This window comes from Lonchura striata, chromosome 11 (assembly GCF_050655825.1).
Source record: "Lonchura striata isolate lonStrDom1 chromosome 11, ASM5065582v1, whole genome shotgun sequence".
In the NCBI taxonomy this organism is placed as follows: Eukaryota; Metazoa; Chordata; class Aves; order Passeriformes; family Estrildidae; genus Lonchura; species Lonchura striata.
Genome location: NC_140713.1, coordinates 1,666,275 through 1,691,754, shown reverse-complemented (window position 1 = coordinate 1,691,754; position 25,480 = coordinate 1,666,275). Strand labels below are relative to the sequence as shown.

Here is a 25,480-nt window from a genome sequence, read left to right as displayed (position 1 = left end):
GGGCTGCCCACCCTGCCAAGGAGGAAGGGGAGAATTTCTCTCTCATATCTGCTCTAAACCTGCCCTCCCTGAGCTTCATGTTGCAGGAAACCAGCAGCGAAGGAAGACTGCACCTTGCCTTGGTCCTTCCCTGCCCTGCAGCTGGGTCAGGTGTGTTCCCAGTGCAGATTTGAGGAAGTTTAATATTGTGCTGCCTTTTTTACATTATTTAAGACAAACCTCAGCTCAGCTGCTGACGTGAAACTTATTTCTTTTACCAGCAAGACTTAAGGAGTGTCAGCCAGGAAGCCGCTGTGTCTTCGCTAGCAGCTGACTGACAGCAATGGGAGATGAAAAACAAGACAAAGCCTTGCAAATCCCATTTTTCTGCCTTGCAAATTCATAAGTACTGCCAATGAAACATGCTGAAAACCCAGTTAATTTCATCATATGGTTCAAAATGCAAAGGTTTCATGTCCTTTAAGTGTGGTCAAAAACCTTCATTTCAGTGCTCAAATTATCTCTTTTTTTTCTTCCCCTCTTTAAATCTAAACACATATCAAATCTGTTTGACCTGTATTGCCAGATCAAGATATTATTTGTGTGGAAGACAGTAGAAAACAGTGTGAAGTCTCTCAGTATTTTTCAATACCAACTCAGTGGGTAAGCTGCTGTTGCTTTAAAAATATAATGTGAAAACTATAATGAGAAAAGGTTTGGATTTGGGCCAAAAAATTTAAAACCTTTATGGTAGATTAAACTGTTTTGCAACTAAATATTGCTTTTCTCCAAAACAACCCATTCCCTCACGCAGCTAAATACTGCCATATGTTTAAATTCTTGCAGGCCTCCTAAGGCTGACCCAGAAGAAATGTCAACAAATGTTTGTGAGTCCTTGTGGCCTTGTAACATTTCCTTTAAAAAGTGAAGAATGGAACAGCAGGAGCTGTAACACTCCCCCAGAACAGACATATGAAGGCATATGGCTGACATGGGAGCCTGCTGGCTCTTCCAACACTGCTGGCTTCATTTTTAAGGATCCTTTTTTTTTTAATTCCTCAAGACAGCTAAACTTGTCTCTCTGTGTGGTGAGTTGCTCTGTTCTGCTCAGAGCTGAGTTTGGGATGCCTGGGGTCCTTTTCAGCCCCTGCTGTGCCATGGGAGAGCCCACAGGTTGTTCCTAAAAGAGGCAGATGGGGAAATCCAGGGAGGGTGAGATGTGGTGGCTCCAGGCTGGGGATGTCCCAAAGGATCTTCAGGGAGCTCTGTACACACAGGAGCTTGGGTAGCTGGGAAGGTTTTCTCTGTAGAGCATTAACCCAGTGCTGGTTCTGGTTTTGACAATTAAAATAAATTACATTTGCTGAACAGTGCTGAATAGTTGCATTTAACTTTCATTGCAGATGTGGGTTTATTACTACTTAACTAAAGGGTTTGAGTTTGCTGATATGGGGGAAGATCTTCAAATGTACAGGAGCTCAAGTTTTTTCCAAGTCAAAATGCTTTAATTGTACAAAGCATTAGACTTCCTAATAGAATTTGTGCTCAAAAAAAATCTTTGATGCCTTGGATCACTTTTCTTCTTCCCTGTAAATGTAATGTCCTCCAATTATTATTATTAATGAATTGAAATATTCCTGTGCTCTACTGAAGCAACTCCAGTCCTGCAAATCTCCAGGGCACAAAGCAACCAAAAGGGAGAAAGCAGCTCCACAGCTCAACTTCCAGTTGCCTGTGCTTCATCTTCCTGATAATGTACATTTTCCTCCCTCTTCCTAAGGCACTTGGGAACATCTGTGTCTGTAAGTCCAGCTCTGCAGGCTTTTGTGTCTCAGAGGCTGCCCCAGGCCAGCTGGGTAAAATTGTGGATTGTCACATAGAGAAGGAAGAGCAGTGTGTGACTGTGCCTTGGGTACTCATCTGGATTTCTTTCTCCAGTGAAATACCAGATCTTGCTCTGCAAGTTGTGACTTTCAGTCATTTTTGTCTGAGTCCATTGTACCGGATTTGTGGATGTGCAGTGCTTTAAACCTTGAAACCTTGGCCTTTTGAGTTATAGCAGTGGGTGTTTCTCAATACCACAAGATATTTATTCACAAAGTATTTTGGAAGGTAATTTATGTAATTGCTCATAAAATTATACTGTCTTGACTTCACAGTCCCCACCAGTGGGGAACTGGTGAAGTTTGTTTTCTCCAATGTGGCTGGGGCAGTTTCTGTGCCCTAAAAGATAAGAACATAGACCCAGCCTTTGAATAAAATGCAAACTATAAAAAGGAAAAAGCCAACATTTAGGGACTTTCTGTGGTTTTTTTCCTCATGCTCTCTTTATCTCTGGACACTCCCATTACAGTAATAAGGAAACAATTATGTAAAAACAATGAAGATCTTGCATGAGATTGACAGAATGAGTAATTAGATTTATTTTTTTGAAAGGGATTGGGAAAGCTTATTGCTGTTTGAAACCTCTCAAATGAATTTTGTGAAGCTATAATTTAGCATGCAGAATGCTGTCTTTTAGAAAGGGCTGCAGTGTAATTATAATTTCTGTGACTGCAGAACCAGTGAGGTGTTGAAGCTGAGTTGTCCACACTCTCAGGTAAACTCCTTAGGGGGCTTGTTTCCCTATAACTCAGGTTGACACTATCTGAAAACAAAATAACAGGTTTGTTTAGCCATGTTGAGCTGTCAAGTACTCATAAGTCTCAGAAACTCGAACCTGATAGCACAGACACGAGCGTGTGTTTATGTTCTCCAAGTGGAGAGCTCACCAAATTGAACATTAAGTGTGCAGACAGCCTCAGTTTGGCTCAGTTCCACAGCACACATATGGAAAAAGGTTGGCTCCCTGAAGAAATAATTATATGGCCATCTCATTCTGGGTTTAGAGCATCTCAGCATTGATTGTGAGAGTAAGTTGCCTCCCCTTGCTGGCCGTTCCAGACCCAGGCGTTAATTGCTGTCTGCAGCTCCTGCAGGCGGGGAGCAAAGCCCGCGTTGCCACAGCTGCTCTGGCAGACGGCGCCTCAGCCCAGCCGCAGCACGGGGCCTGTCCCGGAGCCAGGGCTGGCCGAGCAGCTCGGGTCGCCAGCCCTGCGCCTCGGCTCGCCCAGCACCCCGTGGGCTGGGCACGCTGTGCTGTGCTAAACACATTTATTCAGCTTCAGCTCAGCCTGCAGCTCGGGCAGGAAGAGCTCACATCTGCCAGCAATGCACAATGTAGGCACTCCCAGCAAAACTGCCCAAGGCCACCCAGAAGGCTTCAGTTATGGCCTGGAACATTCTTCCACCCCTGTCCAATTCAGTTGAGAAGGAAAAATGTTACTGCTGCATGAAAATTATTGGACTTACCTATTTTAGACAAGCTCTTGGCAAATAGGCTTTTCTGTGCTTTTGGGGAGAGTCGCATTTCTGCAGAGCTGGTAAAGTGACTCCCCTCTTTATTATAAGTTATCTTTGACTTTTATTAGTAATTAGAATAACGGAATAATAAAATTATTTAGTCTGGCAAAGCCCTCTAAGGCCATGGAGTCCCAGCTGTGCCCGATGCCCACCTTGTCCCCAGCCCAGAGCTCTGAGTGCCACCTCCAGCCCTTCTGGGACACCTCCAGGGATGGGCACCCCAAACCTCCCTGGGCAGCCCTGCCAAGGCCTGAGCACCCTTTCCATGGGGAAATTCCTGCTGGAGTCCACCTGAGCCTGCCCTGGCCCAGCCTGGGGCCGTTCCCTCTGCTCCTGTCCCTGTTCCTGGAGCACAGCCCGACCCCCCGGCTGTCCCCTCCTGGCAGGAGCTGTGCAGAGCCACAAGGGCTCTGAGCCTCCTTTGCTCCAGGCTGAGCCCCCCCAGCTCCCTCAGCCCCTCCTGGGCTCAGCCCCTTCCCAGCTCCCAGTGAGGTTATTTCCATGCAATCTTCCTTTTTCTCTAGGGATGTTGACACTGGGCACTCCTTGCTCAGTCCCAAAAAAAAGCCACTGAAACTCAGGGAGTAGGTGGGCTTCTGAAATCTGGTGAAATAGTGGAGACAGGTTCTCAGCTTTCAACCAGCAAGGGTTTGTTGCTCTGTTAGTGTTTTCTGTTCTTTTTGTTTCGGTTTTGTTTTGGTTTGTTTTTTTTCTATATGATCCTTTTATTTTCCTAAATATATCCTCTTGTTGGTTGAATATAAATTTACCAGATGATTGCCAGGGGTATCCTGGAGCTCATTTATTGTTGTTTAAAGAACTGCCTACAGCACCTAGGACTATCTCCACCAGGCAATATCACTGACAGATACCAGAAGGAATTTTTCCCTAATTGTACATTTTCTCTGGAATATGCAGAGCACTTGCTCTGTTATTGTTTGGTTGTGTGTGTTTCTACTTCACAACCATTGCTTGGAAGAAACCTCCTAATGCACTTGCTTTTAGCTTGTTATAATCACACCACAGAAAATTAAAGCCTTGGTGCTCTTTGGTCAGCATAATGAAGAGCAGACAAATGCTAAATATTAATATTGTTAACTATTCTGGTACATTTTGGCAGTGAACTTTGGTGTTATGAACACTTCATTATCTGCTGCAGCTGAAATACAGATATGTGCTCAAGTTACAGCTCCAAGAACAGATTGGAAAGCAGGTTAGCAAATAACTAAGTAACTCCATAGAAAAATATTAGTGTATTGTAATTTCTGGAGTGATATCCTGAAATGATAGATGGTGGAAAATCATGTCATCCTTGCTCTAAATATTGCTGAAATTCTGCAACACTCTACTAGTTGTGAGTAGGAACTGCACACCAGGCATCAAGGAATGCTCCTAGTCCTTTCTCATCTCCCAAGGTCTTAGTCACTGATATTTAACTCTGGTTTTAATAGATATTTCTTTAAAATTATATACATATATGTATCTATATGTATATATATTATATACATATATATAATATATATAAAATGTGTGTGTATATATTATATATACACAAATATATTCTATTATGACAGTATCAAAGTATTAGTTGCTCAGTACTGTTCAGGTCTGAAAACTGAAATTACCAGTTAAAGAGGATTTGGGGTTGTTTTCCTTTTTGAATCAGTAATGTTTATCTTGTCTGTCTCACTTCTTTAGGCTTTCTTTTGTCAACATTTAAAGACTGCTTTATGGACAAATTAATGTGCTTGACATTGCCTTTTCCTTGATTGAGAAGCCAAGTGTGTAATGTCCTTTGAGGAAACACAAAAGGAAATGAGGAAAAGACAGTGAGGAGGGACAGAGACAGAATGGCTTCTGCGTGACCTAAAATGAATTTACAATCCATTTTCCCTTCCTGCCACCCTCCCTAGATCTAGACAAGCTGTGACCTCTGGGAGTCTGGGAGGAGAATGGAATAGGAATAAGCAAAGGGATATATTTGATCCAGAAATCAGACTGAATGAAACTTTTTTAAAAGCCTTACAAATGTTTGAAGAGTCATTGCAGGGTTTGCAATAGGGCCCCCAGAATGAATAATGAATCTTCCTGGGCTGACAGAGATATTCAGTGAGTTGAATGAGGCTCACAGAAATTCCGAAACATCAGATCTCTGGGGTGGCTTTGAACAACTCCTCTTTTCTTTATTTATTAATAAAAGGAAGAAGGTAGGGAAAAATGTCCCTGAGACCAAAGAATTCTGTCTCTCTTGAGTCTCTTGGACAGACTCTGAGATATTCTCCTTTATGGTATCTCTGATGTCTCCGAATTATTCTTCCTTGGGTGTCTCCAGTGGATCTGGAACCAGCAGGATGATTTTGTAGAACATTTATATAAAGATTTTTCCAAAGGTTAGTTGAATTTATTTTCTGTGCTGAGTGTCCCCTACAGCTTGACTAATGGGGACATTCAGCATATACTTCAGTGGCTCTCAATTTTTAGGTTTTCTTTTCAGGTCACTTGAAGAGATTGATAAAAGAGAGCAGAAGAAAGCCAGAGGAAAGAAATAGAGAACAGCCTCCTGAAAGATAATATAAATAGAGCACCAAATGCTAGTGAAGACAGCCTCTGCTATGGATTTGCTCTAGAGGAAGGATCTGGTCTTTCATGTTCAGTGGAAGAAAAGCATCAAAGAATAGGAAAAAGGCAAGGGGAGGACACAAACCAGAAAAAAGCCCAAATCTCTAGAGCAATTTTGCCATAAAAATCTTTCAGTGCTGACAAGATCCCAATCCTTGGTGTCTGACATCTGCTGCCAGTGGAAGCTGAGCTCCAGTGTGACTCAGAAGGTTTCAGAGCAGCTCTGTGTGCCTGCTGCACTGGCAGGAACTGATTTGGCATGCTCTGCATGTAGAATTTGTTTTTCCAAGAGAGAATATATAGGAGCCTTTTACTGGTAGCAGCTCAAGAACAAAAGCTTGAGATAATTTGTTAGACAACAAAAATAAAAAGTCAAGTTTTTAGGGTACAAATGAAGTGCTTTTCCCACATGTAGGTAGTTTGAATTATATAGAGTGTGGTACACAGTAATATTTATTTAAGCATGAAAAACTTGTATAATTTTTAATTCATATTTATTTACATGCATAGACATCTATATAAGTGTGTATGCACAAAAAGTCTGTAGCTGCTTGCTGTAGATCCCAAATGCTTCCAAATTTAGATTTTAGAGAAAGCTCAAGGAAGTTGGAAACATTGAAACAGAGGGCTTGATTTGTGATATTTAAAATGACAGAACACACCTGCCTGCAGGTCTGCCAATCCACTTGTATTCCTGATACTTGGGTAGGACAGAACTGCAGCAGCATGAGGATAATTAATACAGACTTTACCCTCCAGGGCCCATCGTTTGCCTCCAGGCCCCTGTGACCCAAAAGCAAGAAAAAGTTGGTAAGGTCATATTGTATGGGTGAGCACAGGACTGGGCACTCATTTGATTTGCAGAAGGCTTTTGGAGGGAGGTTAATTTGTTCCTTGTGAGCCCATATGAACCTTATCTGTCCTGGTGGGTAATTTGGCCTCAGAGGGGTGAGATTTGGGCTTTAGTCTGCATACTGTTAACATTCTGCAAAGCACTGAGATGTGGTTTTGTCTCTCATGAGAGCACACAGCTACTGTGCTCCCGAGCTTCCTTTGCCTGGTTTGTGCTCTCCCAGCTGGGTGGTGGGGTGGTGGGTTTGGCAGAGCTGCTCTGCTCTCCTGGCTCTGTGCCTGTGCCACAGCAGTGTGAGTGGACAAGGGGTGGGACCACCAGAGGAAATTTGGGCAGAGTAAAAAGTCAGAATAGTTTGTAAGAAAGTGAAACAGGCTATTAACCTGCTTAGAACAGAACCTTGTTTGTGTGAAACCTCTGCAGCTCTTGCATTTTGTCCTTTTTCCCTGTGGCCTGCACAAGTCATCCTCCTCAAGTGGGAGGTGCTTTCCTTCTGGACAAAGATACAGGACTGTGCAACTTTTTGAGTCAAATTCTGGTTCTGATCTTCATTTTATGTCAGGCTTCTTGGGTTGAGAACAGTTCCTCCAGGACTGAGCCCTTGTATGGACATAGGCATTGACACTGCCCTGCCTCGGAAGCAGAAGGCAGCAGAAGTGACCTCAGGTGCTGCAGGGACAGTCTGTGCTCCTGCCCTGCTGCTCAGGAGTGAACACAGGGCAGGGAAACCAGCCCCAGCTCTGAAATCAGAGTTCTTTACCCCGCCCTGCCAACAGACCTGTCTCTAGGTGTGCGGGGGAAGGCAGATTATCCAAATTACTCTTCTGTCCCTTCTGCTGCACTTCTTGCCCTTTGCTTTGTTCCGTACCTTTGCACCTGACCATCGTTCAGCACAAGATGGGGAACCTTTACGTTTCCTTGTCCACACAGAGACCTTGTTCGTGCTGCTGGTGTCAGCTGTTGACATTAAGTGACAGCCTTAACAACCTATATGAACTTTGATTTTGGAGCTGCTTTCAGTGGTGCAGTTGGACCAGGTATCTCCAGAGCCCCTTCCCACCGGAATTATCCTGGCCTGCTCTGGTGTTTGCTGACTGTGGGATTCCCATTGCTTGGCTCAGCTGCCTGCAATCAGAGGGAAAAAGAGTTTCTCCTGCAAGGTGATTCCAAGCATGACCTTATTTAGTTGCTAAAATAATGGCTAGCACAGGAGCAATTGTTACACAGGCAAGGATGCTCACCCTGGTCATGGCCCCCGGATCCAAGTTCTCCAGATCCATTTTTTTTTAATACCTAAACAGAGATGACTCTACATAAAAATATGGTGTGGTGCTGTGGGGTGTAGTAGGGCCTAGAATAAAACTCAGACAGCTGACAGGAAGCAGATTTTGTTGAAGCTGTGTTCCTTCAAAATGCAAATTGCATAAATTATCATAATAATTTCATGCAAATTATATTTATACAGATGATCCAGCTTAAGGGGAAAGGAGAATTTGGGCAGTGCATAGCACAGAACAGCAAACACAAAAAAAAACCAGCATTGGGGAAGTCAAGTTTAAACTTTATTTTAAGACAGAACTTATCTTTAGAACAGATAATTATTCAGTGAGGAGAGACGTGAGAGAAGAAATCGGGAAGTTCTGCACCCAAACAGCAGAGATCCTCAGCTGGCATGTGGGAGCTCTGAGTTCCAGCCTCTTTCCTCTGAGTTTTATAGGGATTAGTGCATTTTTCAGAGCTGAGATGTTTTATAGTGTGCCTTTGCTCACTTTCAGCAATGGCTCCAAGGTCAAGTGACATGTGGCAGGGCCAGACTGCAAATTCATGATAGAACCATGCCATGGAAAGCTTACATATTCCTAAATCTGTGTGATTGTGAGCTCAAACCTGCATCTTTTTTTTTTTTTTTTTTTTTAACAATTGTTGTTGCTTATTGAATATTTAATTCTGATTATTTAGTATGAGTAATCTGTTTCATATGTTATGAACACCTGCATTCTTTGTGGTCTTATAATAATTAATCACAGGGGGGAAAAAAGCCCTTCAGCCACTCAGTCCATTGGCCTGGGCTATGTAAAACCTTGTTCCTGTATTGGATTTCAAGTAGTTTATGGTCAATAATTCAGTCAAGCAGTTTTGACTTCTCCAGGTTTTAATTCAGCCATGCAGATGTCTCTGAAACTTTGAATATGATCAGCACTCTTTGCTTGAGCAATAATTTAGATTATTAGGGCTTTTCTTTAATCATTGTGTGTGGTGTCAGTTGTGTTTCCATAGGAACTTCTCCAGTAAATTGTAATAAAATAACCATTTATGTGAAAACCTGAGGCAATGGAGTTCTGACTGTATTAGAAATGCTTTTTGAAGTGTCATATATATGGAATATTTTAGTCTCTTTCAGTAATTTCTGTGATATTTACCAGAATTTTCACTGGGCTTGTAAAGAGTTGCAAAAATCTGGCACCATTTCATTTCCTGATCCAAAACCATCAATCCCTGATGCTTTTGGATTTCTCAGTAATTGGGACCTAAACATATGTAGTTAGAAATCCACAGTTTAAATGCTTTTATGATTGTGATCAATTTGTCTGTTTCATTAAACTCTCAGATGTGCTCCCAAGTTTATTTCTGGAACTGCACTTCTGGAAATATTTAATTTTAGGGGCACAGTGGATATATATTTTCCCCCAATTTCAGATCTTTGTGGATTTCTAATATTTTTAATCTCTTTTGATAAGAGTAATGTACCTGGGTGTTTTTTAGAGGGACAAATGTGTTTGCAGTGTATCAGGAAAAGGGAAAATGAAAATAAACAGAGGTTTGGGGTTGTTTTGGTTTTCCTCAGCATAAATCTCATATTTTGCGTGCACCTCTATTGTATTGGTTTATTCACTTTGCCAAATGGCCCACAAAACTGTGAATATTTATTTAGTGCTGTTCCTAATCGTTTTTCTAATAGGGAATTATTTGGGTACAATGAAAGACATTTGTAAATGAAGCAGATAAACCCTTTGGCAGACAAGGAGTGTTTTGTCCAGCACAAGAATTCTATTGTCCACTGCTTTAGTTGTCAAGTGCCTGGGGAGCCCAGGATTTATGATGATGTTACAATGGCCCTTTCAGAGGGGACTCTAAGAACTGTGAGATTCCGTTCCTCTGCTTTTCAGACTCCCAAATCTTTTTATCGTGCGAGGACAATGCCGGATTCAGCTGCTGCCTGGGCCCTTCTCACATCAGGCATTGTGCAATAATTTCCATAGTGACAATGGGCCGCGGCTCCTGCCCCTCTCCCAGCCCATTCCCAAACTGCTCCACTTGTCACTTTGCATCAACCAGCCCTGAAGCCACAGCTTCTTTTGCCCCAAAAAGTCTTGTTAGGCCGTGTGGTTTAAAGAGCCACTGTTTGAAGCCTTGGAACTGTTTAATGGATTTAATTTTTTTTTAAATTTTCTTGTAATTGTAATTGGACTTTGAAGCAGCCTTCTTTAAATACAGCAGTTGGGGGAGGCTTGGCTTTTCACCCTTTTGTAAGCGTTATAAAGTTATTAGAACTCCTGAAGGCGTATTTAGCTGCAGAGAAAATAGGAAGAGATAAAAATGTTATACAGTAAGTAATAGGCATCTGATAAATGAAATGGTAATAAGAAATAAATAGTATCTGACGCCTAAATATAAATTACTCAGCTAAACTGTTCTGTCCACAGTCACAAAGATGGAAATAGTTTTAAACCATGTTTTTAATGAAAATTGACATCTGGAAGTTTCTCCTTGCTTGATATTTACTTCTAGCAATGGTTAATGCTACAAAAAGTATCAGTTTGTAACCCCTGATATTTATTGCAATGCAGTGTGACTGCAGAATAGAGGCTGTAATTGGCAGTGAAATGATTATTTGTTATTTATTATCTATTATTCTTCAAGACACTTCCAGCCCAGCCCACTCTGTGTCCCATGATGGGTCCCTTTGCTGGTGGCCAGGTTGATGCACAGGGAGAAGTTAATGGAGCTGCAGGTCAGGTGGGGACTGGCAGTGTCTGTTACCAAATCTCTGAGGCTTTTAAAAACAAAAGAAGAGCTTAAAAAATTGGATGGTAGGGATATTTAAGAGGCTATTTTGAGAAGTCCTTATCCAAGAAAATTCAAATGTCTCAGGCATAAAGGGATCCTGAAGTGCAAAGTCATTCATAAAGATGTTTTCTGTAAAGATATTGAACAAATTCTCAAAATTGGGGAATTTATTCAGTTTCAGCCATTCATATGAATTGTAAAATAGTTCAAAAGGGTCCTTTATAAAAAAAATATTTGCAAAATGAATATATTTCAAAGTGCCATAGGTACTTCATAGCATAAATGTGTGGAGTACTTTTACCAACGAAGTGCTTTTATATTAGTGGCTCAGTCATCACACAAATCATCACTCCACAGAGCTTAACCTTAGCAAAATTCACTGTCTAGGAATGTGCTTATATGGCACGTGTATCCCAAATTTTTAAAAAGGACTCAATGTATTTGCTGTCTTGAGGAGCCACAGAAGCCACATGAATTTATTTCTTCCTTTGATGGAGCAAGAGTGAAATATGTTTGTGCAATACTGAATACAATATAGCCAGTCAATGCCTGTTTCTTTTTCAACGCTTGTGCTGGGAACTCTGGAATTCAACCTTTCAACCTGTGCTGCTGAACTGGGTTTTTTGCAATTGAAACTCAGTTGGCTTAACAGGGGTATAAAATGAAGGATTGATATAGATGAGGTATCTTCAATAGTTAAACACTACAGAAAATTACTGACTTGGATCTATCAGCCCAAATTACAGAGGCTATTTTTTTATTAAATAATTAGTTCTAGAAATTTTCAGTTAATAAATTTGGAGGTACTAGGGAATCTAGCCTGGTTTCCTTGGCTGGAATGGATCTTATTCCTAGTTAGAATTCAGTTAGGGCTGTTTAAGTGTCTATCAAGGTGTCAAATGAACCTCAGGAATGCAGTGCTTGCACCAGTAGGTAACAACAGATCACACTGACTATTTCCTTTGCATCAGTCACATTAATTATATTTTATCTATATTTTACTTGTGTGGAGACATTGTCAGAAACACCTGGGATGATGAGGTATGAAATGATGAGGCGTGAGGATGACTGCTCTGGGAAATTGTGACCATCCCTAATTTACCAATTTAAATTCAAGACTTGCCATGAGAAATGATTCAGCAGGTTTCTTTTTATTTCTGCTCCCTTTGTCCAGATTGATTCAACTTCCGGTTCCATTTGTGAAAGAATTGTAACCACTAAAACAGCTGTAGATGAACTTCTTAGAGGCAGAGGCACCTCTTACTTGTTTGGGGTTTTTTTGGGGTTTGGTTTTTTTTTTTTTTGGTTGGTTGGTTGGTGGGTTTTTTTGGTTGGTTGTTTTTGTTTTGGTTTGGTTTTGTTTGTTTGTTTTTGGTTTTTTTTGTTTTTGTTTTTGTTTTTTTTTTCTTTTTTGCTTGAAATGTTTTCTCTTACATATTTTTCCACTACTGTAGTGGCAGTTCCACCTCCTAAAATAATCTTTTCCCTTTTCCATCATAAACCCACTGATTTTCTAATATGCCTTTAGAGCACTTTGAAATGTTCAAAGCACATCTTGCTGGTTAATGGCATCTGCAGATGTTCCTTTTTTCACTACAGTGTCTCTTGTCTTGGATAATGTTGCCAGAACAGATTTTTTCATAGATAACACAAAAGAGATGTGAAAGAATTTTGATATGGCCTCAAGCATTTTAGTTACGGGAACATTGTAGCAAAAGTGAGTCTTAAATATTCCAGGTTGGACGGGACTCGGATGGTAGGAGGTGTCCCTACCCATGGCAGGGGTGGCACTGGCTTATCTTTAAGGTCCTTTCCAAACCTGGCCTTCTGTGATTCTAGGTAAAGGCTATTTATTAATTATAAGTAGTATTTCATTTCTTGTCTTTAGGCTGCTATGGTAGTTTATAGGCCAGGCTTCAGTTTCATTTTTTCTGGTCCCACCGATGGGTTGGATTTCAGGTGTCCTTTTTCCCTCTTTGCAGCCAGAGCTGAAGTAGTAGCTGAGTGGCAGCAGAGGGCTCCTGAAGTGGCATTTCAGATGTGTGGAATATGCTACATCAACTGGCAGCAGGTTTCCAGTGGGTGAAGGTAAGTCCTGCATCCAACCCTGTGATCTCCTGAGGGATGTCAGGGATCCATGGCTGGAACATTGCTTCTGTAGTGTCTACAATGTTTGTGCAATATAGGGAACATTTCTGCAGGCACTGATCCCTCAGAGAGTTTAACCAGAATTCCTGATAGCTGTCAGCTGTAGGACACGGGCCATCCTTCTACCTCTGAACAGCACAGTTTGATAAGGGACATGTTTTGAATCCTTTTTGTTGAATTTCTTGTTTTAAACATCAAAGTATCACTTGAAAATTCACAGCAGTGGAGCACTGAAGAGCATGAATGTAAGAATATTTCTGATATTTAGGTTTACAGCTGGAAGTGATCATTCAAACAGGTTCATACTTTCCTTGTTTTAGTGAGTAATTAACTCCACATTTGGACTCTTTCTCTGATATATTGAGCTCAGTATAACTGCTCAGACTTGGGTTGGGAAGAGAACTTCATGGTGACCCTTAGGCTTCAGAGAAGGTGGTAAGTGTGAAAGGACAGAGTATGGGAAACTCTAGACATAAAAATATTTGGATCTGCTGCTCTGATGTCTTTAATTTTTCAAATCCCCTGTGACTTTCAGTTGTGCTTTTGCTGTGATTCCACAGAGGTGAGAATTCCTCACTTACTGTATGTTCATTGTTTGGTTCTAAGTTTAACACAGAAACATATTAGGTGTAATAGATAATAAATATCTAAACACTATCATTTTTACAGAATCAAAGGCACAAGCCCACCTGAATTTTGTGGGATAAAAACTACCATGCCAGGATTTTAAAGCTGTTTGTCTTGCTGACTCATTCACAGTTTCTACATTCAATTCACTCAGGTGCTGCTTGACAGATGCTTCATTTCTGTGAAAATGTCCTTAAATGACAATTATCTTATTTCTGGCAGCCAAATAGACCAACACTTCAACATCCTTGTGAGCAGCTCTATGGGATGTGTGTGTGCAGTCCTCAGGAGAGGGGACTGCAGCAGCCAGGCTGCGTGACACCTGCAGCTCTGAGTTGAATTAACTCCTGAGCAACGGCAGAGGCAGATTCTGGTCCTGTCTGAACACAAAAGCCATATTTTGCAGACAGTGCTCAGCTCTTGTTCAGATCCAGTTTCTCAACAGAATGATTCTGAAGAGGGTTTGGTTTGAAGACTTCCTCACTAGGTTTCAAATTCATTCCTGAGTATCAAGAAGACATAGAGAAAAATATCTGAAATTACTTCTGCATGTCTCTGTTCCATGCACAGTTACATGAATTTTCTTACCACTGTTTTGCCTCTTTTGGCATTTTCTAATATCTCAGGTCATGGTTTAGTTCAGGCCCCTTTCTACTCCATTTGTTCTTGACTTCAGAGCTACTTCTAAATGGACTAAATTTTTAGAAATTAAACGACTGTGAGGAATAAGCTTAAGGGAAAACAGCTCATCACTCTCACTTGTGTGTGAGATAATTTTAACTGGGTCCCTACTGCAGTTTTATCTGACAAAGTGCAGTCTTTTTCATAGACTTCTTTGCATTTCAGAGTTAAAGCAAATAATTTGTGAAAGAAAGCTTCCTGCAGAGAGACTGTGGGATGTTCCCTCTGCTTGGAGTGTGAAGTGTCTCCCTGCAAAAGAGGAGGAACAAGAGCTGCTTTTGTTGATTATCATGTAAACCTTTGACTCCATATGCTTCCTAAATTCTCTTCCCTTCTTTTGAAGGATCTTTCTTAAATTACTTCCAGCTGTGCTTATTCAGGAATGCAAATTTCCTGTTACAGTATCTGGATAATGACAAGAGTTGAGGAGGTAAAATATTCATGTTTAACTATTGTTCATGGAACAAAGAGCAGTGGGGCAGACAGCAAGGCCCTGATGAGCTGCTGTGGGCTGTGACACAGCCTTGGCTCAGTCACTACAGAAGGTGACCAGGGAGATACGGGAACTGGAAATATCCTGACTGGACATTTTCCTCCTGTGCTGCTTGGATTTTCTATACTGAATTTCAAGAGAGACTGAGGGTAAGCATAACAGATACACTTCCCTATGATTATATTATTCTGTAAAGCATCCTACGTGAATAAAGGGTCCTCAGGACCCCAAAAAAGAATACTCTAATAGAATCACAAAATCAGGGACTCCCAGAATGGGTTGGAAGGCATCTTAAAGCCCTTCCAGTGCCATCCCTGCCATGGCAGGGACCCCTTCCACTGTCCCAGGCTGTTCCAGCCCCAGTGTCCAGCCTGGCCTTGGGCACTGCCAGGGATCCAGGGGCAGCCACAGCTGCTCTGGGCACCTGGGCCAGGGCTGCCCACCCTGCCAGGGAACAATTCCTGCCCAACACCTGACTGAATTTCCCCTCTGTCAGAGTGAAGCCCTTGCCCTTGCCCCTGGCACTGCAGCTCCTGGTGCAGAGCCCCCCTCCACACTCCCTGCAGCCCCCTCAGATCCTGGCAGGCTGTGATGAGTTCATCAGATAGGATGAGAAACTGAAGTTCACTTCCTGAATATATAAATTATTACTGTATAATGCATACTTTGCCTCTTTCAAGTGTAATATTTCATTCTTATGTAGAAAGACCAGAATGGGAAAACCAGGGTGTTCTTGATGCACAGAGCAGCTATTGGAATGAAATTCCTCTATAGTTTTGTTTTTGTACAAATGGCATGTGGAAAGAAAATTAATTTGCACTTGGAATCCCTGTCCTGCATGTTGAACCTGGCCTATAAATCAGAGCAGAGTGTTCCCCCTCCAGCTGCCTGATTTATCCTGCCTCACATCTTCACTTTGCTTCTCTACAAATATCCACTTGTGTAGGTTTTTAAAACCTGAATTTTGAATTCTCAGTGTGAGCCCACAGAACAGACATTCAATGTACCTGCAGGATTAGTTCATTACATGTATTTTAGGATGGATATTAGTATTCTAAATGAAATTGACTCACATGTGAGGGCAAAAGCTTTGATTTTAGTAGGATGACACTCCAAAGTACAGGGAATCTCCAGGTGGCTCTTAAGGAAATGCCTGAGAGAGAACTGTTAAGAAGAGTAAGTGTCATTTCATATAGTCTGTGCAAGGAGATGGAGTCTGAATTTATTACTTCTGCCTTTTTGATTCTCTTCAAGACCTTGCTTGAGCTGAAAGAACTTTGGAAACATTGTTAGGATAATTATAAGACATACTCTGGTCAAACAGATACCAAAGAAGGATGATTATTTTGTTAGAAATTACAAATGCTTCAAAGACATCAAGTGGGGAAATAAATTGACACTGTCCTGTCTCTTGTGATCTCAATACTTACTAACATGGACATTTAAGGTTTTCCTATCTGCTTTTTAATAGAAAATTATTTCCATGTTGCCTTGAAAGAATCTTCAATGTAGAAGAGTGATGAAATGAGTGATTTGTTTTTGAAAACAATGAACTTGTACCCGAGCTGAAATTCAGCTTTTTGTGGCAAAAAGTTTGTTCCTGGTTGAATCCTGAAACAGTTGAGTCATCAGAGACTCATCCCTGCATTTTCCAGCTCTGTGGGGAATCCCAGCCATGCCTGGGCTGCAGGGTGCAGCTCTGGAGAAGGATCTGGAGCAGCCTGGCTGGGCTAAGGAACCGGAAACTCCTGAAATCCGCCCCCCCCCCCCCCCCCCAGCAGGATGAGATTCCCTAAGGAATTTGCACTGCACAGGCTGTAGAGATTGGCCAGCAGAGGAGAAAGGACATTAAAAGATTGATCCATTGGCTGAAAAACTCCCCAGAACGCCAATCATTTCTGGGTCAAAATAACCTCAAATACTTGGACATCGTGCTCTGATAAAATGAACTGGCAAAAGTTCCACAGTTGCTTCAAAGGTGAAAAGTGAGAATTAAAAGCTAAACCAGAGTCTTTCTGAAACAATTTTAATGGGAATTTGTGGATAAAACTGTTGTCAGCTTTAACAATAAATACATAAATATACAGTGTGTATATATGCACACACATGTATACCTATATACATTTATATCTGTGTATATATATATATATATATAGTTGCTCACTTTGTGTTTTAATAGTGATGGTGAGGAGGAGAATAATAGCATATTTAAAATTTATATTATAGTGTCTCCAAGAAAAAATACACATAGCCAGGGCTAGAAAAATGAACCCAAGAGAAAACTAAATAGTTTGCCTTTCACATATATATTACATACGAAAAGATGTCTGTACACTCAGCCTTTCAAGATTTCATATGCAATAAAAATGATTTGAATTCTGCTCAGATGTTAGTTTGTTCAAAAATTGTCAAAAATGTCTCAAAACCTGACATCTTCTGCATGCCATAAAATAAATCAAAATTTAGTGTATTTAATTCTTTTGATGTGTTTAACCCAGTCAATTACTACATTGTTAGTCACAGTTGAAGAAAAACTTCCTAAAAATGTATCTTGCAGGAACACTTGCTGATATAACCATGCAGCAGATGCAGTTTCTGTGGCTTTCCTCATCTGTGTAAACACTAATAAAGACACACGAGTAGTGATTGCTAAAATCTAATGTAATTGCAAAGGTTTTTCTCTCTCCATTCCTGACAACCTGCATTTGCAACCACTCAGTTACTTTTATTTTAAAATCGCTTTTCAATTTCGTTCTGGTGCTGTAGGGGAAAGCTTTTTGACAAAGGCATGACATAAACCATTTCTATTGCAGCTCCATCATAGCTTCCACAGCTAAACTAGACTGGACAGTTCATTAAAAAGAAAAATTAATAGTACAAGGTTGTAGGGAAACAATAACAGATTATGACTGGCCTGTGGCAGCTCAGTGAATTCATGTAGTGGAATAAAAATGATTCCCCTGTCACATAAATGAAGGTTTGTTCCAAGGTTTTAGGTGAAGTCTCTCCTGTTCCTTTACAGGAAAAAGCTGTCCAGTTTCTGGACTATAAAAGCAATACTTGTAATTACTGCAGGAGAATAATGTGGATTTTTTTGGGATAGAAAACACCCAATTGATAATCATTGAATACATAAGAATAAACATAACATCAAAGAGAATGGCATAGACTACAACACACTAAACAGATACCTTAAAGCAAAAAAGTAACCCTCTCACTGCTGGTCACAATCAGGAGGGACAAAATGAGAATGGAGTCAGGACTTGATCCTATTTTTTTCATATCTAAGGTAGTAACTCCTCTAGACCAGGCTAAATTTGCTAAATTCAGTGTGCCAAAGCAAAAGTGTTTGTGATTCTATGGCAATTCTTTCAGGTCTGCTGCTGATACCTATGTAGCATCATGTGTGTGATTTCTCTCTTGCTTGAGGCTGTTCTTAAACATGATTTAACTTGTTCTCTGACTTGGTGCAACAAAGTCCTAAAGCCTCCCTCTAAATGTGAGTGCATATTTTCCCCAATTTCCTCAGGGTTCCATGGCTCAAATTTTCTGTATCATTCTGGTATGTGTGGCAAGCAGACAGACTCAGACCTTAATGCTACAATCTGAGTTTCATTATATTGATGCTACAAATTCCTGTCTCAGAAGATATTTCAAAGAATATGAGCTCTGGGATGCATTACCCATTTCTTTTGGCCAGTAGCCACAACCTCCTAATGAATTCAATGGGATAATGGGAGAGGCCAGGAAAGGGGAAGTCTGAGCCAACATTACATTTGGAATCTAAAGCAGGACTGACACTGAAGGGTATTTTCTGGTTCTGTTTATGAACACAATCTTCTTTTAGAAACAACAACCTAAAATACTGAATATTCATGGTCACGGGGTCTGGCCCCCTGTACTTTTGCAGATTTATCCCTTCTTTTACAGGAGAACTTGGCCATTTGGCCTCCAACTCTCCCATCTCTCCCCGCAAAACAGAAAAGCCGATTACATAAGCTGCCCAGCCCGGCCACTGTGAGAGGCCTCCTGGCCGTCCTGGCTCGGGTTCCTGCCATCAGCTATGTTTTGTGAGCCAGGGCTGCACTGAAGCAAAAATAACCAACCAAGCCAAAGGCTGTGCCTTGACCTCCCAAGCTATTCTCATACTTTCTTACTACAGGCAGCATGTGTGAGTTGCAGCATGCAGGGTAGAAGATATTCCCTATTTATTCCAGGAAATGTGCTCACACAAACATTTAGCACTCACTAATGAGCTGTTCATCCCAAGGCTGGGAGCCAGCTGCAGCCTTCACTGCTCTGCTGTCCTGTTCATGAGCCCAAAGGTGCTGCCTGTGTCTCCTGTCCCCCTCTGCCATGTGTGAGGCCCAGGAGAGAACAGCCCCATCCTAGGAACAGGCTCACCCCAAGGACAGTTCAACAAATACTGCGGTGCTCTCTCCCAGTAAAGCCACTGACTCACTGGTTATCACCCCTCTGCTGCTCCCAGCATCAGCAGAATGACACCAAAGTTGTGTATTCAACAAATGGAATGACCACTTTTCTCCTTGTAGGTCTGTAGTAATTTGATTTGCTTTACATTTAACAAATACAGAGATAATTAATTGTTTCAGTGGGAAAACTTACCAGCAAAGAATAGAATGGCAATGACTTTTTAATCCACTCTCCCAAGCAAGAGCTGGTGCTTTGCTGGGTTAGGGTTATCCAGGTTACCTCTGCTCCCCACGTGCTGCTCCCTCTGTTTCCTCTGCACAGCTCACACAGGGCTGACACACTGCCCTTTGTCCAGCTGAGAGCTTTGCCTCTGAGCAGTTGTGGAGCTACATCCAGGTCTCAGTCCAGGGTCATTGAAGTCTCCATCAGTTTAATCTGCTGCACCTTGTTGAGCTCATCTAACCCAAAAGGACAGAAATTAAAAACCAAGAATGTTCTGTTGGCCTAAATTCTAAAGAGTCTAACCAGAGAATTATCAGTTCTGCCACACTGAGCCCTTACACAGGTTATGTACAGTTAAAAGTGGTGCACAGGAGCTTCCCAGTCCCTGACTTTTCCTGGTGGAAAGGAACCACCTTCTGCCTCAGGCAAAGGTCTTGAGGCAGGATGGGGGTGGGACCTTATTGCAGAGAACTCAGGGATGGATCCTTCTCCCTGGACCCAGAGCCATTTTTCTCTTTCTAGCATGTTATTTTTCTAGTCACTGTTAAATTTGCAAACCTGCTTCTCAGGCTGCACTTTTTCCTTGGCTCTGTAGGGCACATGGCAGCCTGTGTTGCTGTGAAAGGTGATTTTCTGTGTGTTGAACAGCACCCTCTGCTCCCTGTGCTGTCTCTGAGCTTTGTGCAGCTCCCAGACTGCAGTGGTTCCACAGCTGAGCCTTGGGAAGCAGTTTCCAGCCCCACTATTCTCCAATTTCCACATCGCCTCTCTCCTCTTTTGCTGTCTTCTGGCTGCACAGGTAGTTCACTGTGTATGGACCAGTGCATTGTCATTTTTACCCTTTCATTTCAAACATTCACATAAACCCACTGTGTTACAGCACGGAGCCATCCTGAGTGAAGCAAAAAGCCCAAGAAAAACAGGCAATGACACTTTGGTCGTTAGATAACTTCTTACAGGCAAATAAATTAACCAAACCCAAAGCCTGGGCAGGCCAAAAGTGGTGCTGATGCTGCCTAAGAGTCCAGATGGGTCCTGCTGCCTGTGCTGGCAGCTCACTCCAGCTTGGGCATGTCACAAGTGATGGTGACACTGTCCTAAGGGCTTACAAGGGGCTGAAAATGTTAAAAGTTCACATTAACATGTGGAAAATTATGCTTCACACTATTTATTTAAGCCCAGTTATTAAATAAGCATTTAGTAAATATTCCTATTGGCAATCTCATTCTTACACCATCATTCGTTTGGTTTAGTTAAAGCAGTGTTTACAAACATAATACAAGTGCCTGTGCTTGACCTTCATAATTATTCTTCCTGCTTATAATAAGGAAGGATCTGGCATTCCTTGGGTCTGACTCTAAGCTCACTTGTTGAAGCTTAAGCCAGAAGGGGTTAGCAAAATTCACACAAAGAGTTAAAAAAAAAAAAGATCATGTTAAGTTTTTTATAGCAATGTTTACCCTGTCAGCCATCCATTGGAACAAGAAATATGTCTGTCTGCTCAGAAAGATGTTCCCCGTTCTTGGATGAATCCCCAGAGTCAGTTTCTCCAGCTGGTGCCTGTCTGGTTCTTTATTTCCTCTGACCACTGGATTTCCAGGAAGCTATTTCTTATTGTCCTTTTGCTCACCCTTGTGAGTGTTTAAGTTGAAAAACACTGTCTCTGGGTCTTCAAAGCAGTGAGAAAGTAGTTTAGCTTGCAGACAAACACTGTGTCACTGTCCCTGGGTTGGATATGGTAAAGGCTCCATAAAGAAATTCAGATACTTATCCATGTGGGTTATTCTTATGCAATATTATCTCATATACCAGAGAGATTTAAAGGAAAAGGAGGATGGGCATTTCAGTATCATAGATAAAGAAAAACAGAGCCGAGGAATTAAAAGAAAAGCTTTAAATTGAAAGCTCCATGTTCTTTGCAATGTGAATAATACTACCAGAAGTCTGAGGTACCAGACTAAGCCAGAGAACAAGGTGAGGGTTAGCTAAGTTTGTTCTGAAATCAATGCTGCTTATCAGATGAATACCAAATCCCCACAAATAAAAGGGAATCCCTAGCAAAGGTAAAAGAACTTTTATTCTGGGAAAAAAAACCCAAAAACTCATGAGATGCTTGACATGCTACACCTAGAAATTTTAGCCTGACTTGGAGCCAAAGCCAAAGTACAGCTGGAACATAAAATTACACATTTGGAAACTCTGTGGAGCTGTGAAAGTCTTGCTTTCCTCTATCAGGGCTGGTCAAATTCCCAGAGCAGAGAGGGAGGCACTGGAGCTGATGGATGGCCACACACAGAACCTCCCCAACCTCAGGAGCCCAGTCTCCAAGGGCTCCAATAGGCTGGATTTATGGACTGTTCTATTTTGTGCCCTCCACTGGGTCATCAGCCCTGGGCTCTCCATCCCCTTCATCTTGTTCACCATCCACTTGCTTTAACACTGCAATTGGCCTTCCAGTTCTCACCAGCGCTCTTGGACTTAATACATAGAATTTAAAAGCTTTCTATTGACACAACTTCCATTTTTTTTTTTCTCTCTGCACTCCCAGGACTGTCAGCAGTCATTTTAGCTTGGTGCTTATTTCAGCTGGAAAGTTGACATTTCCTTTTAATAAAGCTAAAATGGGTCCAAAGTTTTAAAGTATTCCATAATTCTTCCAATAAATGTAGCAAGCACCAATGTTTCTAGAAAGATTTCTAGAAAGAGTTTGGTGACAGACTCTCTCATCTCTCTTTAACCTAACAGTTCCTTTTCGAGAAAAAAAAAAAAAAACCAAAAAAAAACATAATTACTCCAAGAGCAATTTATTTAATTACTGTTATGGGAGACTTCAAAAAAAATTGGTTGCATTGAAATAGTGATATACCCTGGCAACATTTTGAAAAGCATATTTTGGTAGAAAATATGCTGAATGTAAGGGCATGTGTAATGTGGAGAAAAAAAAATGCTTAGTCCTGTTCTGGTGAAAGGAGCTTCCAGTATTTTTATGTGTATATATGTACATGCATGGCATTTTTTTAATAATAGGTTTTTGGATTTTTTTCACCTATATAAATATAGTTTTTTCCCTTCTACTTGCCTCATATTAAGGTCAATTCATCAAAAAAGTAAACTGTTCTCAATCCAGCACACCTACCAAATGTTCAGTTTCCCTTTCTTTTCCCCAGATTGATTTTTAAGGGCACTTCAGGGATTTTCATTAATGCGAAAGTTGTTATTGATGTGGAAGCTGAAGCTTTACCTGACTGGACACAGGCTCATTCCCACTCCAGTACTTTCATAGTCTCCTGCTGGTTAAAGGAGACATTGCTGGTGCAAGATGGAGAAATGAGGTTGGTGTTTTAGGACCTGCAGATACACCCTGCCAGACCTGGGGATTGTACTCTTAAGGCCAAGGCTTGCCCTTGGCACCACAGTAACGGTAACAAAAGGTATTTATAGCCTCAAAATCCCTAATGCACTTCCAAAATACATCTAATAAAGTTGATTCATAGATTCAGCTATGACTATCACTAATCCAATTTTTAAAATGCCCATTTTGGGCCAATTTTCCACTACAAGCTCTGTGAAATATCAGTTCGGATATCTAAAATTTGCATCTTCTGCATGATAACAATGACATCAAACATCATTCCAGCTAAAGCAAGGCACTACTTTAAATCTGTTGTTGCTACTGGTTCTGTCACAGGAACAGAAATGAAATGTTTTGCCACCATCATCTGTAATTACAGGTCAGAAATAGTGCCAAGCCAGGTCTGGGATGTGTTTGTGGTTCATGTGATCAGTTAAAGAGATGTGATGAACAGGTTTAACTCAAAATGAGTTATGCTTATGAAAAATATGCTGAATCATTTGCTCTTTTTTTTGAGTGGATCAGTTTTATAAAAAACAGATTTTAATTGCAAGCTAACACCAGTCTGTCTTTTTGTGCTATTATTGTATTTATTTGTATGCTTAGCATTTCATTGCATCATCCTACCACCTGTTGCTGGATTTTTGGGTTTGCAATTAAAAGTTGGAAATTATGTCTTAGTCCTTACAGCCTATGAACCCTAAAAATCCATATAATTCCTCTGATTTGTGCTCAGAGCAGATCAGAAAGCCAAATTGTTTTAATGAAGGTGGTGTTTCATTTGTGTTTGTGTACTCGGGGTTTTTTAGGTTAAGTGGAAATATTCTATGGTGACTAATTACAGCAAGACATCTCAGAAAAAGACTAATACAAACATTGTTTTAATTACAATCTTGTGATTTAATAGGTCACAAATAATAATAGAAATGTGAAGATTTGGTCTTTCCAGCTGTAGCCTCCATTAGGTATTTAAACAGTGATGGTCTCCTTTATTAGTGCAAACTGAGGCTACTTTAGGAATGTGTTTGAATATTCTGAGGTTGTTATACTTTTGAGCCAAAATTGGTCTCCTCACAGACAATCTCTGTCTAGGCAAAAATTAATTATTGATTCAATTTTTCATTCAGAAATCTCAAGGTGGCTTTTATGCTCTTTATGGAAGAAATCTGCACTAAACTGGAATAGTTAAGTAAGCTATCAAAAGAAGAACCTTCCACAGGCATGGCTAAAGCATCTGAGCTCTTCCTTCTGCAGCTCCAAGAAAGCTGGGGAAAGGAGAAGGCTTTTGATTGGTAATTTAGCTCTCACCTTTCTCTTTTTAGCAAATCTATTTGTAAAGGGAACTCTCAGTAATTCCCTAACTTGTTGGTTTTATAAAGATAAATGTTCCAGGGCCTGTAATGTGAACCTCTCTAAATGAGTCACGATGATGGGAAAGTCTTTCATCAAGAACTTTCCTGCATGAGGGAGACCAAACTGAAGGGGACAAGGGGATTGAGGAGTCCGGTACGATTAAATACAAAGTGGAAGAATGTTTTGTAGAGGAATGCACTGGCCATACAAAGACCACCCAGGATGCTTTAGTAGTCCAGCCTTTGGGCAGCACTGCTGAAGCTGCCTCTGGAAATGAAGCTGTAAGTGCAGAATCACAGAATGAATTTAGATTTCTGCTCCTGAGGGGGCTGCCAGCCCTTCAGCAAGAGATTATGGATCTGAGCAGAAATGGATTGCTGGCTGGAATTCTGTCTGCCTTGGTCTGGGAGCTCAATAGACCTGCCTGCAGTCATTAGTTTTTGATAGGTTTTCACCATTTAATCTTGATTTACTGTCTAATTTCTGGCACAAAACAAAGAGTCTATCAGTCACAGCACAAATGTTATTCAGATATTCATACATATCAATTCCTGCAGAAAGAATATTCAGGGTTGGTTTAGCATGTAAATACAGCATTAGTAGTTGCAAGTAAGTTGACTTTAGTTGTCATTTGTGTCCTCCTCAGGCTGTCATAGATAGCCACTTACATAATAACAAAATGACTGAGACTAGCATGGGCTTGGCTTCAGCCTCGCTGGCCTTGGATCATCCAGGGAATTATGAGAATTCTAGTTTGTCTGAGAAGCACAAGAACGCAATTACTATTTAAAATAAACTCTACCAAAAGCTTAGTCATCACTTGAAATGACTCTATCAATCACCATGTTCTTTAATAAGACTGTGTTTCTTATGCTGGTTGTGTTCCTGTAGAGTTTATGCTTAAAACCAGACAGCCTCTGTCACATTTATCTTAAGTGGATCTCCCCAGGGCAGCAAGTAAATGTAAAACTCTGTTTACAGCCATTTTTCATTTCCCAAGCCTTTTAATATCACTCTCTCAGGCTTATTTCTGTGTCATTCACTCCATAATGTACTAAGTTGTCTTCCTGCTTTCCCCTGCTTTATATGAGGTACAGCAAGAAGCAATCTCACCCTTCCCCAATGAGCACAAATTAAATCAAAGCTTGGGGAAAATGTTCTCCTTCCATGATGGATTCAGAGGTAGATGCTGACAGATAGCACATCACACTGTTCAGGAGGTTATTTCTCTTCTTCCTTCTTGCACAAT

General features: G+C 41.0%; 1 protein-coding gene across 5 annotated transcripts in view; it reads left to right on the top strand.

Moving 5' to 3' along the window:
• The window catches only part of CDH11 (cadherin 11), a 90,827-nt gene that overhangs the window by 26,529 nt on the left and 38,818 nt on the right, over window positions 1–25,480 (top strand). For 4 of the 5 annotated variants that reach the window (XM_021534737.4, XM_085589354.1, XM_085589355.1 and 1 more), the window contains exon 2: window positions 12,904–13,009. The exons of the other annotated variant lie outside the window; for it this stretch is intronic. The gene's annotated coding sequence lies outside the window, so the exon portion shown is untranslated. The remainder of the gene's footprint in view (window positions 1–12,903; window positions 13,010–25,480) is intronic. 5 annotated transcript variants of the gene reach the window in all.